Source organism: Protopterus annectens, chromosome 2.part2 (genome assembly GCF_019279795.1).
Source record: "Protopterus annectens isolate FY-2018-M chromosome 2.part2, PAN1.0, whole genome shotgun sequence".
Lineage (NCBI taxonomy): Eukaryota > Metazoa > Chordata > Ceratodontiformes > Protopteridae > Protopterus > Protopterus annectens.
Genome location: NC_056730.1, coordinates 841475216 through 841489525, shown reverse-complemented (window position 1 = coordinate 841489525; position 14310 = coordinate 841475216). Strand labels below are relative to the sequence as shown.

Below are 14310 nucleotides of genomic sequence, written 5' to 3'. Positions count from 1 at the left end.
TTTTTATTGTATATTGGATGTGTTTTGTGAGTGGCAGCTTTGCATCACTCAAGCATCTACTTTTTCTGTTTGTTTTCACGACTGGATCGATTTTGGCTGTTGGAGCGTTAACTCCGTGGTAGCATCTTTTCTACAATAATTTAGAAAAGTATGGATTTTAGACTAAAGGACAATTGTGATCTTGTTTTTTCTGCATAGGACTAACTTACTGTAACTTATGTCTTGAGTCGCGATGACCATTTTTCCATTGGTAGATTCACTTTGTAGAGATAACACATCCAGACTATTCCTTAATATTTAGGTAGGAACAGATGCAGTCAAGTATCAGTTTTGCAGAAGCAGGTATAGTTTTCCCAAAACCCACAGGGGCCATTTCCCATGCATACAATAACTACTGTGTTATACCATTGCTAATGGGTTTACTACAAGAGCTTGTGTGCTAGTAGCTCATGACACACTTGCCTGCTGTCACTTGCTCAGAAAAACAAGTGCTCTATCTCCCATTAGTCCGCTGTCCCATAATCACTTTGCCTTCCCAACACCCGAACCTATAAAACTATAGATCCCTGCCAGAGTTATAACACTAATCCTAAAATTCTAACCCAGTTCCTAACCAGAGTCCTCTCTCCATTTCTCTAAAAGTCCATTCCTCCTCCCTTACCTTAAAGTCCTCATCTTTCTTCAAACCTAAAACTCCAACACCCTGTCTAAACCTCAATTCACAAATCACTCTCTAACTCTAAAACTTCTGTTCCAGTCCCTAAATCTAAAACTTCCCTCCTTCACCACAAACCTAAAACTTCCTTCCCACTTCTTAACCATAAAACTCTCCTCCTGCTCCCTAAGTCTAAAATTCCCCTACTGCTCTCTAACCCTAAATTATCCCTCCAATACATAAATCTAAATATCCTTACTGATCGCTGCCTTTATCTGCATTCGCAACCCCTCCCACTCCTTCCCAATGGGTTGAACTTGGGTAAGATGTGACACCTGGTTTCCCATACTGTTACTCACACTTGAGAATGAGGGGAAGCCTACATGAGTTACAAGGCACTCAAATCCCTAGCTTCAAGGCAGTGGTTTTGGAGCACTTCAGACTAGAGCACTAGTATTGAAACCCTACAGATTCATAATTAGAACTACTTCATTCCCTACTTAATGAATATTGTTTTGTTAAAATGACAATTCTGGAATTTTATGTTAGTTTAAGGAATTAGGAAGGACGTCAACAATATGTTACTTCCCATTGGAAGAGAAAGGTATGGGTCAGGGGTCGGAGACAGAGAGAAAGCGAAAATTGGAAGGTCACAAATGACATAAATGTTATAGCAATAACCAACAACTGGGTGTGGTATAATGAAGATTTACCCATGAGTGGTGTAGTTTAATCACAAGGGCAAAGGGTAAATGATTAAACAAAGGAAATAATGGGTAAATCTTCAACATATTACACCCAGGAGTAGTTTATTAATATTATACAATGACATTATTTAAGAAAAAAGTACTTACTTTTCTTAAGTAATATCTTTGTATAATGGTGCTGTGGTGTTCTTCTGTGTTGTTTCCCAATTCTGCCCTTTGATGATGTACTGCGCATGCAATGGGACTTGCATTCCCAGGCTTACACAGAACATCACTGCTTTAGCAAGCAAGCAACAGAGAAAGGACAATCTCTGTTGCAATGTTTTTGAAAGAAAAAAAAATTAACCTCCCAACAGTTTAGAGGTACAAGAGAGACAGGGGAAAATACAAGAAAAATCAGGAATGTTTTAGTTTGCAGAATGTAGCTGATTCTCCTTGTATTTTCTCTTGTCTTATATGCACTTCTCGATCTTTCATTTGAAAAGAAGTGTGGACAAAACATAAATAAAAAGAGAAAAAGCGGGAATGGTCTGAAGGAAAGAAAGTCTGAAACTGAAATGCTGTCATTATTTAGTGACTTTGCTCTTCAGTGATTCGTCTGAAAAAAATAAATTTTGTGAGAAACTAATTCACTAAATAATGATGCACTTTTTAGTTTCAGAGTCTTTCCTTCAAACAAATGCTTGTCTAAGAGATCGCTATTAATAAAAACGTCTGGCAGCTCAATGATACTTCAGCAGCCAGACGTTTGCTGTGGTATATGCTCGATTTACAATGGGCACACTGGTTGGGCTAGCCAATCAGCTTGCTAGTTTTTGAATATTAATAGACAGTCATTGTATAATTAAGCAATAACCGATGATGTGGTGTGGTATATTGAAAATTTACTCACAGTTGGTGTGGTTTAATCAAAAGGGTGAAGCCTGAGTGATTAAATAAAGCCAACCATGGGTAAATCTTCAATATACCACAACCACTGAGTTGGTTATTGCTATTATACAATGACATTATTTAAGAAAAAAAATACTTACTTTTCTTAAACAATGTCTTTGTATAACGGCACATTACTGTTCTTCCGCTGGTTGTGGTACACTGCTTCCCTGTTTTGATGTACTGGGCATGCGTATTGGACTTGTGCCCCACGCATACCCAGTACATCAATGCTTTGAAATGAAAGCAACGGAGAAAAGAAAGTCCCCGTTGCTCCATTTTTTCTTTGTTCTTTTTTTATTTGTAAAAAAAATGTTTTGAGCACTTAGTACAACAGAAAAAAGTCCGGGCGATGGGACCTTCTTCCGTTGATATACTATAGCAATAACCCACGCCTGGGTGTGGGTAATGCGGGATTTACCCATGGTTGGTGTGGTTTGGTCCTGAGGGCAAAGCCCGAGGGACCAACAAAGACAACCGTGGGTAAATCCCGCTTTACCCACACCCAGAAGTGGGTTATTGCTATTATACTATGACATTATTTAAGAAAAGAAATAATTACTTTTCTTAAATAATGGCATTGTATAATGCCTCTTTGCTGCCCTTCTGCAGCTGTCTGGTATCCGTGGCAGTTCTGAAGTACTGCGCATGCCTACGCAGTACATCAGAGCTGTGGCCAAAAGCAACGGAGAAAGCAAGATCTCCGTTGCTTTTTAGGTTTAACATAGCGAGACAGCTTTAAAATAAGCAACGGAGATGTCCGTTGCTTATTTTAAAGCTGTCTCGCTATGTTAAACCCATTTAACATAGCGAGACAGGTTTAAAAAAAAAGCAATGGAGAAAGCAAGATCTCCGTTGCTTTTTACACACTGTGTCGCTATGTTAAAGGAGTTTAACATAGCGAGACAGCTTTAAAAAAAGCAATGGAGATCTCCGTTGCTTTTTTAAACCTGTGTCGCTATGTTAAACTCTTTTAACATAGCGAGACAGTGTTTTAAAAGAAACTTATACTAATGGAAAAAGTCCGGGCAACCGGACCTTTTTCCATTAGTATAAGTCAATTTACAACGTGCATGCTGGCCAATCAGCGTGCACATTTTGGAATATTAATGGGGGGGGTCATTGTATAATACACAATAATAGCTACCCATCATTCAGAAATGCAAATGCTGAATGTACATGAGACAGCACTGCTGCAATGAATCTTGTATTATTCATATAAAGCATTTCAGAAGGTACAATGAAATACAAAACAATATAGATATGAAAACCTGACAAATTGCACTTACCTCAGTACCACAAACTAGTAAAATAAGGAAAAAATTTTGACTGCATAAAAGAATGTTACAAGCCACAGTATATAATCAGAATACAACCATCATTTCCAGGGCACAGCAGTTACCAAAATAATTAAGCAACAGCTATAGTACATGAATACAGAAGCTATATTGCACAAAAATCCTCATCTAAACAAAAGAAAACAAACAGCAAGGCTACCACAGCTACAGGCATAGATTACGTACTTTAATAAAACAAGGATAAGCGCTTTCGCATATTCTGCTTCCTCAGATCCATACATAAAAAACAAACATCAACTTTATAAAACACATCCTTAATCACATTTCAACCAACAACCAATAAAATCAGTGTTTCAATATACGGCCCTTAAGGGCAGGTTTCAAACAAACACTGCTGTTAATGCCTGTATATCTGTCTGCTCGAAACCTTACAATATCCCATTTAACTCAGCTTATTCAACTTTGTTATTCACATCCCCACTCCTAAAATTCTCACTCAAATGTTGTGAAACTCTGAATGAAAATTTCTGTCCTGAATTTTCATTAATGTGTTTTGCCAAGGCATTGTTCATTTTCATATTCCTGATTTCATACATCTGATGCAAAATTCTCTCCTTTAATTTCTGTGTAGTTTTCCTTATATAAAAACAAGTACAGGCATCACAGGTTGCCAAATAAACCACATTTGATGTATAACAATCTGCAAAAATTCTGGGTTTAAAAACAAAGTTAAAACTTGGATGTTCAAAAGTTTGTTGCTTGGAAATCATGACACAGGCTTTATACCTGTGACATGGATAGGTACCTACTCTCACACCTGCACAAGCAAGCCTGTGTGGCATGCCCCTTACAAAATAAGCCCTTCAAACATACCTCTCAACCTGGAAACATCAAAAATCTGGACAAGGCCCATGAAAAATAGGTAGAAATCTGTACGCTGATTAACATAAAATTTGCATACATGATTACGTAACCCTGCCCACTCCAATGGAATTGTGGGATATCAACTTTCAAACGCAAACTGAACAACAGACAACCAAAATATGGCACCAGGCCAGAGTCCCCCCTGCAGACATTCCAATGCCCCATTAACTGGCTATTTCACACCATTTACCATAAACACTAATGTGTGCATACTGCTTTACTTCTACAATGATTATTTGGATTTTATTTTGCACTCTGCCACAGGAAAGTGTGTTCTATGAGAGGACCATTCCAACCATCCTGTCTTTGGCGTTCTTAAACCCAATGGCGCTTGAGATACTTATCCCTTATGTTAATCTGACTTTATTTCCACCCAGAACTACCATGACTAAGCCCAAGACTAGCCCTAGAAACAAAATCACACTGGTGACATCCCAAATTAAACAGGATGTACAACAGATGTACAACAAAAGGGGAAAAATGGCAGAAATCAGCAGGCAATATAAGAACCTCGTACACCCCCTCGAAGAATGAAGACAACAGATAAGTCAAAGGCCAAAGCAGCAACACCTTGAACACACAGCTAAAGTTCAGAAAATATGCCAACTTTTATTTTCACAAAAGGACTCAAGGTGTGGTGCAATTCAAGAATGCATGAGACAGATATAAAGCAATTTTACAACTTTACATCTTAGTAGAACATGGATTAAAATAAAACTTTACTGGTCCATTTAAGCTGAGAAGTTCTACAGTCATGGAAATCTTACACAGATAAAATAGGGTGGAACAGCCTTCAGACTGCATAAAATAAACAGTTACAGTATCAACTGTTAATTTAGGCCAGTTTTGCATAAGTATCCCAGCTGTGGTGACAGGATTGCCTATAATGATGAAGTGCTTACAAGAACTGAATGATCATTGCCACTTATGTTAATAAAAGTAAAATCTCTGCTGCCTGTAAACAATATGAAGCATGTGCATTGTTTATGGGGATGACCTTGCTGCACTAACTGCATAAGCATTAAAAAGCTTACATTTTAGCATGTATAACTGCTAAAATCAAAAGGGCAGAGCAGATAATTTTTATTATTAGGGCCAAGTTCACAATATCTTACTCTTAATCATAAAAATAAAACATTACATTATGCAACGACTAGAACAAATCATTCAATGTGTAAAAATGCCCATTTTCTCTCTCTTAAATCTTGCATACAAAGCAAAAGGCACAAAAAGGCCACACACAAACCTCATGGGGGGATCACCTTTATGGAGTCTGAGAAACAGACTCGGGCCTTGCTTCACCCTACAAAAATGCAAATAAACTAAGTGCTCATGACAGCCCAGTGAGCCCCAGATAGATAAACACAGTGCGCATCACAGATCCTCCAACAACAAAAAGAATTCCTGAACAGCTGCATCATCTTTATGCATTGCCTAAATTATTCATCTTTAAAACGTCTTTACAGCTCAGTACGACTGAAATAAAAAAAAAGAACTACTATCGTAAAACATCCAAAAATGTCAATTGCTGATACAAAATCTGAGTAATATTTAAAATTATTCCTGATTTTGCAGCAGACTTACCCTGAGTAGTGCTCTTCCTCTCGGGCTGCTGTTCCCCATGCTGCTGCCATCCTCGTGGCCCTCTGTTCCCGTTCCCCATGCTGCTGCCATCCGCTGTATCCATCATTTGCTTCAGCTTCCCGGCCCTCTGTTCCTCGCTGTATCCACGTCCCCATTTGCTTCTTCAGCTTCCTAGCCCAATGCTATCCATGTCCACATTTGCTTCAGCTTCCTGGCCTAATGCTGCTGCTATCCACGTTGCTTCAACTTCGCGGTTAATTCCAACCGCCAGCCAGAAATGAAGATGCGAGCTCCTTGAGCTCAATTCCGACTGGCTGGTAGCCTGACGGCGCTGATGTCATCGCGCACGTGATGACGTCAGCTCCGACAGCGCGAAAATTTTAAAAAAGAAATGAAAAAATCGGAAATGAAGGGGTGCCTCTCGGGAATCATGGCACCCCTTCAATTGGACCCCAAAACTCTGTAAAAACCGAGTAATTCAGGACGGTGGCTTCAAATTATATCTCTTATAACTAAATCTAGGCACATCACCTATAATAGCAGCAGTGTTTAGGGTCAATTGTTCAAATTGACCAGTTCTTACATGCATTATGTGTCATATTATTGGTATATTTGGTAACAAATCTCAAGCTGGGTTGGGCCTTATTTCTGCCAGTCTGTTTCTGAATAGCAGAATCCCTTTTTCTAACAAGTAGTATGGTTTTGCTATATTCACCATATTACATTTCACCTCACCTCTAATATTGCATACTAACCTCTTACTATAACCTCTGTCTAAAAACTGAGTAGTTAATAACTTCATCTGCTCCCCATAATCATCCTCCCTTATGCATAGTCTGGAGGTACACCTAAACTGACTCTTAACAATGTTAGGAAAAATGTGACGGGATGCATACTCCCTTGAAAGAGCAAGTTATTCTTCCAACATGACTTCCTATGTAGTTCAGTGTTCAAAATACCTAATGGCCACTTCTTCAGACAGACATCCAGGAAACTAATCTCAGTATTAGATAGAGTCATGGTAAAGCTTAAAAAATCTATAGTAGTTTCTAAGTAACATATAAATCGCTGTAAAAGCTCTTCATCTCCTTCCCACAAAAGAAAGACATTGTCTACAAAACGTCTATAAAATGTTACATGTGCATAGTATTCATTGTTATTAAAAAACAGAATTAACCTCCCAAAAATGCATAACCAAGTTAGCATAGGAATTAGCACATGGGGTGCCCAAGTTATTTTCCTGTGCCCCTGTTGAGCAGAGCCAGAGAAGTGATCCCCAGGGTGTATTTCCTATTTCCCATCCACTCATCAACATTTTTCTTGAAGAGTGCTAATGAGGAACTTTACTTGACATAGATGGGTAGCTTGTTCCAGAGTATGGGAAGCTTGTGGGATAGAAATCTATCCCTCCAACATGTTCTGCTTATTGTGGTGACAAGGTTTAGATCCCTAGAGTGTGTAGCTCGGAGGGATTGGGATTTTTTTAGGTGTAGCATGTCCATCAGCTCTGGGTTTGACACAGCTTTATATGTTAGGCAGAGATCACCTGGGAGTAGGCGATATGCTATGGAGTAAAGCTGGAGTTTTTGAGACGGTCAGCGTAGGGCATTTGTTTGAGGTCAGTGATCTTCTTTGTGTGGTACTTCTGTGGCCTTTCCAGCTGCTGCAGATGTCCTGTGAGGTACATTACAAATGGGTCGTTGTACTCTATAATGGGTCTAATGAGTGTCGAGTAGAGGGGAACAATGACCTCTTTTTTTCCTGGATGAGAACCCTTTTGTGATGAGCTGTGCCACGTAGAAAGATTTATTGACTACTGTGGTAATGTGATTATCAAAGAAGAGACTAATATCCACCAGGATCCCAAGGTCTCTTATCACACATTCGGCATTAAGTAGACTGCCACCTATGTGGTAGTTTGTGGGTACAGAGTTTTTACCAAAAAGGATGACAATGCACTTTTTGGCATTGAGCTTGAGGCCATGGCTCTGACACCAGGCATCTGTCTCAGTGAGGCCCTTCTGTAGGATGTCCACATCATTTGGGGACTTGACTATGGCTCCTAGTTTGCAGTCATTTGCAAACTTCATTAGCCAAAGGCCTTCTGTGTTAGTCTGTACTTCAGAGAAGTAGATACCAAACAGGAGAGGTCCCAGGACTAAACCCTGTGGTACTCCACTTGTCACTGGTTTGAAGTCAGATTTGGAGTCTGCAACTTTTACAGTGTGGGTTCTGTCAGTGAGCCAGTTGGCAACCCATTTTGTGACGTAGGAATTTATACCTAGTTTAGTGAGTTTAGCTATAATTCCAGAATGGGGGATGGTATCAAAAGCCTTGGAGAGGTCAGGATAGGCTGTGTGAACCACCTTACCCTTGTCTACGGCTTTGGTGACTGCCTCAAAGAAGTTGATCAGGTTCATTAGGCATAATCTGCCTTTCACAAACCCGAACTGGGTACGGTCCAGAGTTTGAATGTTACCAATGTTTTTGTTTATTAGTTCCATGATGATACGTTCCATAGCCTTACAGACCAGGCTCATCAGGCTAATAGGCGATAGTTCCCAGGATCAGTGGTGGCTCCCCCTTTGTGGAGTGGGATAACTATTGCTATGTGCCATACAGTGGGCACAATGCCTGACGTGAGGCTATGACTGAACATGGTGCTTAGGTGGGGAGACAGTTTGTTTTGTAGTTCGTGTAAAATGCAGCCTGGGATGTTGTCCGGTCCCATGGATGCTGTGTTTTTGGCTTTAGAGAGTGCAGCTTTTACCTGCTTGTTTGTGATTTCAGAGACTCTGCATTTTTCCTGTATAGATATGGGCCCTTTTGGGGGTGAGAGAGGGGTAAAGTTAGCACTGAACCTATCTGCCAGGATGTTGGCAATATCAGTTGGTTTTGTAATTTTCATGCCATTGTGCTGTAACTTAGAGCAGATCTGGGTGTTGCCATTGAGATTCTTGACATAGCTATAGAATGCTTTATGGTTTTTCCCTAGAATCAGTGTTGATTTTGTTTTTGTAGCTAGCTTTGGAGGATCTTATTAGAGATCTCAGCTTCTTACTGAGGCTTACCAGGGAGCTCCTCCAACACTCATGGGATTTTACTCTCTTTTGCAGCAGTTTCTTCCTTCTATTGTACAGTTTGTTTATGGCAGGGGACCACCAGATTGGCTTTCTTTTTTTGGAGGATAGCATCTTGGTTCTGTCTGGGATAGTACGGTCCATGCAATCGTGTAAGTGCTTATAGAGTGCATTTGTGTAGGATTCAGCAGTCGTAACTGTATTGTCCATCTGCATGGATGTCATGAAGTTCACCACTTCTGTCTTAAGAACCATGAAGTTAGCTTTTGAGACATTTTTTACCATGGTTTCCTTTATGGGGGGTGGGGGCGGGATGTGGATATCTAGGGTGATTAGCTTATGGTCGGATCTGACCAACGAGGAGTTGACTTCAGGTTTGGAACACCGGTCACTCATGTTGGTAATGACTAGGTCTAAGATATTGTTGCCCCTGGTGAGGGTGTGGATAAGCTGATCAAGGGCATTGAAATTTATGAATTCCGGGAAGCGTTGAGCAAAGGAGTTGGTACATGAGTAGTTTTCCCAGTTAATGGTAGGGTAGTTAAAATCACCCATTATTAGGGTGTTTGATTGAACCCTAATATTTTCCAGTATATCAAGAAAAGAGTAGTGGGTATCCTGGGGAATGGTGGGGGATCTGTAGCAAGCTACAATTTGGATTGCAGTTTTGCCCAGAGTTAGTTGTACTTGGATAACCTTGGATGCATTATGCTGAGCAACTAGCCTGGAGGTGTGGATATCCTTAAAGAATATGAACACACCTCTGCCTTTGGTGTTCCGGTCCAGGTTAGATGGCCAAAAAGTGTGGTATGAGTTATAGCCTGGTAATGCAGAGGTGCTCTCTGGAGCCTTGAACCAGGTCTCAGTCACTGCACAGATACCAATGTTCTCCCTTTTAAGGAGTGCCTCGGGAAAGTGTATTTTGAGATTTAGACTTCTAGCATTGAGTAGCATTACCCTCAGTTTTTGCTTGCCTGTTCCTGTGGTGAATTTGTCATTTGAAACTTGCCTACAAAAGGCACTATAGGTGCGGCAAGAGCCTTAGCCAGTATCCAGAATCGCAGGGATGACAGATGCAGACCATCTCTGGTTAAGCATCGTGGTCTGTCGACCATGTCGTCCCAGGCAGACAGATACTGGATCCCGTTAGAATGACACCAAAAGCTTAGCCAATTCCTGAAGTCAATAATTTTGTCCTTGTACTGCAGTATCATTCTGGGCAATAGCAGGATGCTACTCAGGGCTAGGGTTATATCTGCCTGGGCTACAAGATCAGAAAGCTCTTCCATGTCTCTTTTCACGTAGTCCAAGGAGGTATGTCTCAGGTCATTCACACCAACATGGACAATGACAGAATCATATTTGTACTTGTTGTGGAGTGACCTGAGTGGGTGAGTTATGTGGCGGATCCTGGCACCCGACAGGCAGCTGACAGTAACCTTCTCCTTGTTTAGCCTGGTGAGTGGGACATCAGTGTGCCTGACTATAAAGTCACCTATGACTAGTGTGCTGGGTACGTTGTTTTGCCTTATGGTGATGTTTCTATCTATATTAGAAATAAATTCACCTCCCGTCTAGTTAGACTGGACAACTTCATGGAGTTACTTCAAGTTCAGGTTACAGTGGATAAGATCCCCATTCAAGTCATAGGTAGCTATAGACTCCCCTCCATGTGTCATAACGCACACAAAGCCTTCTTGACCAAACTGGAGACAATCCAAATATTACCGAGCACTCTGGTTAAATGAGATTTCAATTATCCCACCATCAACTGGGAAACCTATGCTAGCCCTAACTTGCTAGCCCAAAGATTCCTTGACCTTGTTAACTCAAATGTTCTGGAAAAAATTGTTCATACCTTGACAAGAGGAAAAAACTAACATGTCAAACAGGTGCACTGCTGCAACTGTTGGACCCTCATTTATTAAATCTGACCACACCTGAGTCAACTTCAAGCTGGCACTAACAACAGAACTCACAAAGGGCAAAATCAGACTAAAAGATTTCACCAAGGCAAACTATATTCTCATAGCTGAAGGTATAAATGCATTCCAATCCCCACCCCCAGATGAAAGTGATGACTACACTGAAGCTTACACTAAAGCACTGTACAATCACTTTCATAAGTGTATAGACTCAGCTGTACCAGAAATATTCGAAGCCAGAGTCCCAAGTAAAAACAAGCCGCCATGGTGGACATCCAGAGTCAACAATCTTTACAATAAATGCAAAAAGTTGCAGATGAGGCCGGAGTAATGGAAAAGCACCCCCCTCAGCCTCAACAGGCACATAAGACAACTTGTGAAATCCAGCAGTCAGTGCTGGGCCCCCTTCTGTTTGGTATATACTTCTCAGAAATTCAGGACAAAACTAAGCAGTTATAGCTGACCAAGTTTGTGGACGACTGCAAATGATGTCAGTATACTCCAGGAGGGTCTTACGCAGACCAGTGACTGCTGTTTTAGTTACGGTTTCAAACTAAATGCAAAGAAATACATCACCATTGCATTGAGCACAAGCAATGTCCCTTCACACCATCAAATCAACAACAATACCTAAGTACCACAAAGTGGTCAGGAATCTGAGATCACAAGTTGACTGTGACCTTAACTTTGACCATCATGTGTCTACCATGGTAAGGAAGGCTTTCTAAGCAGCACACTTGATTAGTAAAGGCATCACCTCAAGAGCAAATGAGGTTATAACCCCTCTATACTCGGCACTAATCCAGCCCATAGTTGAGTATAATGCCCCATTCGGCATGTACAGTACAAAGCACCTGCAACAATTGGAGAGACCTCAGAGGTTTCTAAAAAAAGACCAAGGGACACCAGCACATACCTCACACAGACCGACTAAAGTCCCTATTACTATACTCTGTATCATATAGACTTCTTAGTGGAGACTTATGCCTAGCTTACAGAGAAATCTCAGACCCAAACCTAATGAGCTTGCTGCATATCTGTAAATCAAACACAACTAGAGCTACCCACTCCAGGGACCTAAATATTGCCTACGACTTACATAGAACATGTTGGAGGGATATATTTGTCGCCCAGTGACTGCTGCGTCTTTGGAATAAGCTACCGATTCATGTGAAACAGAGCACCTCTATGACACTATTCAAGAGGAACCTGGACGAGTGGATGGTGCATGGTAAATTCTTACTGGGGATAGCACCCACAGCCCTCCTGGATGTGAGAATTCATTACTAAATACAATATTGGGTATTGACTAGAATTTTATTTGGTACTACATTGGGATGAAATGGCTAGGCTTGAAATGACCTCTGGGTCAATAGCCTAGTAATCTGTTATGATCCTATGAACTCCTATGATCCTATGAGATTCCCTTATCCAGTCATTTACTGTATATGTACCTTAACTAATTTTTAAGAGAGGAATTAGGACCATGTAGTTATCACTGTGTTATCTAAATACCAAGTAAAGATGTGCACATGCAATGGAATCTGCGATGTGCATTAATCTAGCAAGCTATTACAAAACTGCAATCCACCCCCATTCATGCTACCTCTGTTACTCTCATTCAACAGCCAGCATAACATGTTCAGCCAAAACAGGGAGCATTTTAATAGATTACTTAGTGATTAACACATATATATTAAATACATCTGGCTAAAAAAGGGAGGATGCACCAAGCCATTCACTAGGCATAGCCACAAGAAGTGCTCCCTATGTAACTTAACCATTTAAATAACATACAATCATGGTTCCCAATCCACACCCAGGAGAAGGAAGAATAATCATCCACCACACTGAGATGTGGACATTTTTGGATGATATTATATCTTTATGATAAATCATAGACAGGTAAACTCTACCAGATTGCTCCTTTGAATAATATCATAATTGCTAAGAAACAATAATTAGGTAACAACGCATGGCATTACTTAATACAAGTAATGACCAAAAGAAAAATTATACACTATCATCTTGGATTAGGGCCAAACAAATCAGGTAGATTTGTTCTTGTTTATTATGTCACAAAGTTTCTGTGTCTTGAATATTTTGTGAAGGCTTCAATCTGTAGCTGAACTTAATAGACCAAGGACCAAGTCTTGGGTAAAACAGGAAGTCTCACCGTTAATTTGGGGGAAAAGATCTCAAGAAAAGCAGATAATCTGCATTTTATATAGCACATTGTACTGACACTTCTGAACTATCCAATGACAGGACTTCACCAAACAATGGTACCCTTACTACCATTTTGGCTAAAATCCACACCTCACACTAGAAGTTCAAATGCTTTATAGTTTCAGAAATACTGCTTTTTTGTGGTTTTCTGTTGTTTGATGTTCCCTAATGAAGCATATAAAACATCAAAGTTTAATCCAAGACATTTAGAATTCAGCAAGTTCAGTAAATGACAAGAGAAGATTACACAATGTGATTATTGATAGTGGAACCAAAATGCTCAGACCAGATCCATACTGGAATAAATGCTATTATCATTTCATCATCATCAGCCACATTTTTCCCATCTTCTACATGGGTCGTGGTGTTGCATCAACTGTTACCATCTCTATTGGTTCAATGCCACTCTCCTATCTTCTTCAACAGACATGACAAGTGTTTTCTCATGCAATGTGTCCATCTCATGGCTGGACATTCCCATTTCCTCTTTCTTCTTGTCTCTTCGAAATATTCCACATCAAATCATCTGCTTTCATGCACATGTGCCTGAACCACTGGAATCTGTTCTCTTTGACCTTCTCTGCAACTGGAGCTAGTTTGGTTTCTGATCTGATGTCCTCATTTCTTTGTCTTTGCAACAGTGAGCCTTCTGACACCCATCTCAGGCACTTCATCTCCATCACCTTGGGTCAGTTGTGCTACATCCTAATCTGAATCTGAACTGCTCATATCCATCTTACTTTCTACTTCTATATACTCATTTATCAATCAATGTCTCTGGCACTTTCATGTAGTGTGACAGGTGTTTCATACCTCTACCCTGCCCACAGTTGTGAATATCTCCTTTTATTCTTGTACAGTGACACTAGTATGCTTATTTTCCAGTGATCTGGCAAACTCCTTTTTCTCCATACTGTTATGAGTACCCTCGGGAGTCATTTCTCCCTTATCTCGCCCAACATCTTGATCATACTTCTT

General features: G+C 40.3%; 1 protein-coding gene across 1 annotated transcript in view; it reads right to left on the bottom strand.

Moving 5' to 3' along the window:
* The window catches only part of ADGRV1 (adhesion G protein-coupled receptor V1), a 3979741-nt gene that overhangs the window by 729554 nt on the left and 3235877 nt on the right, over positions 1-14310 (bottom strand). The gene's annotated exons all lie outside the window — the stretch shown is intronic.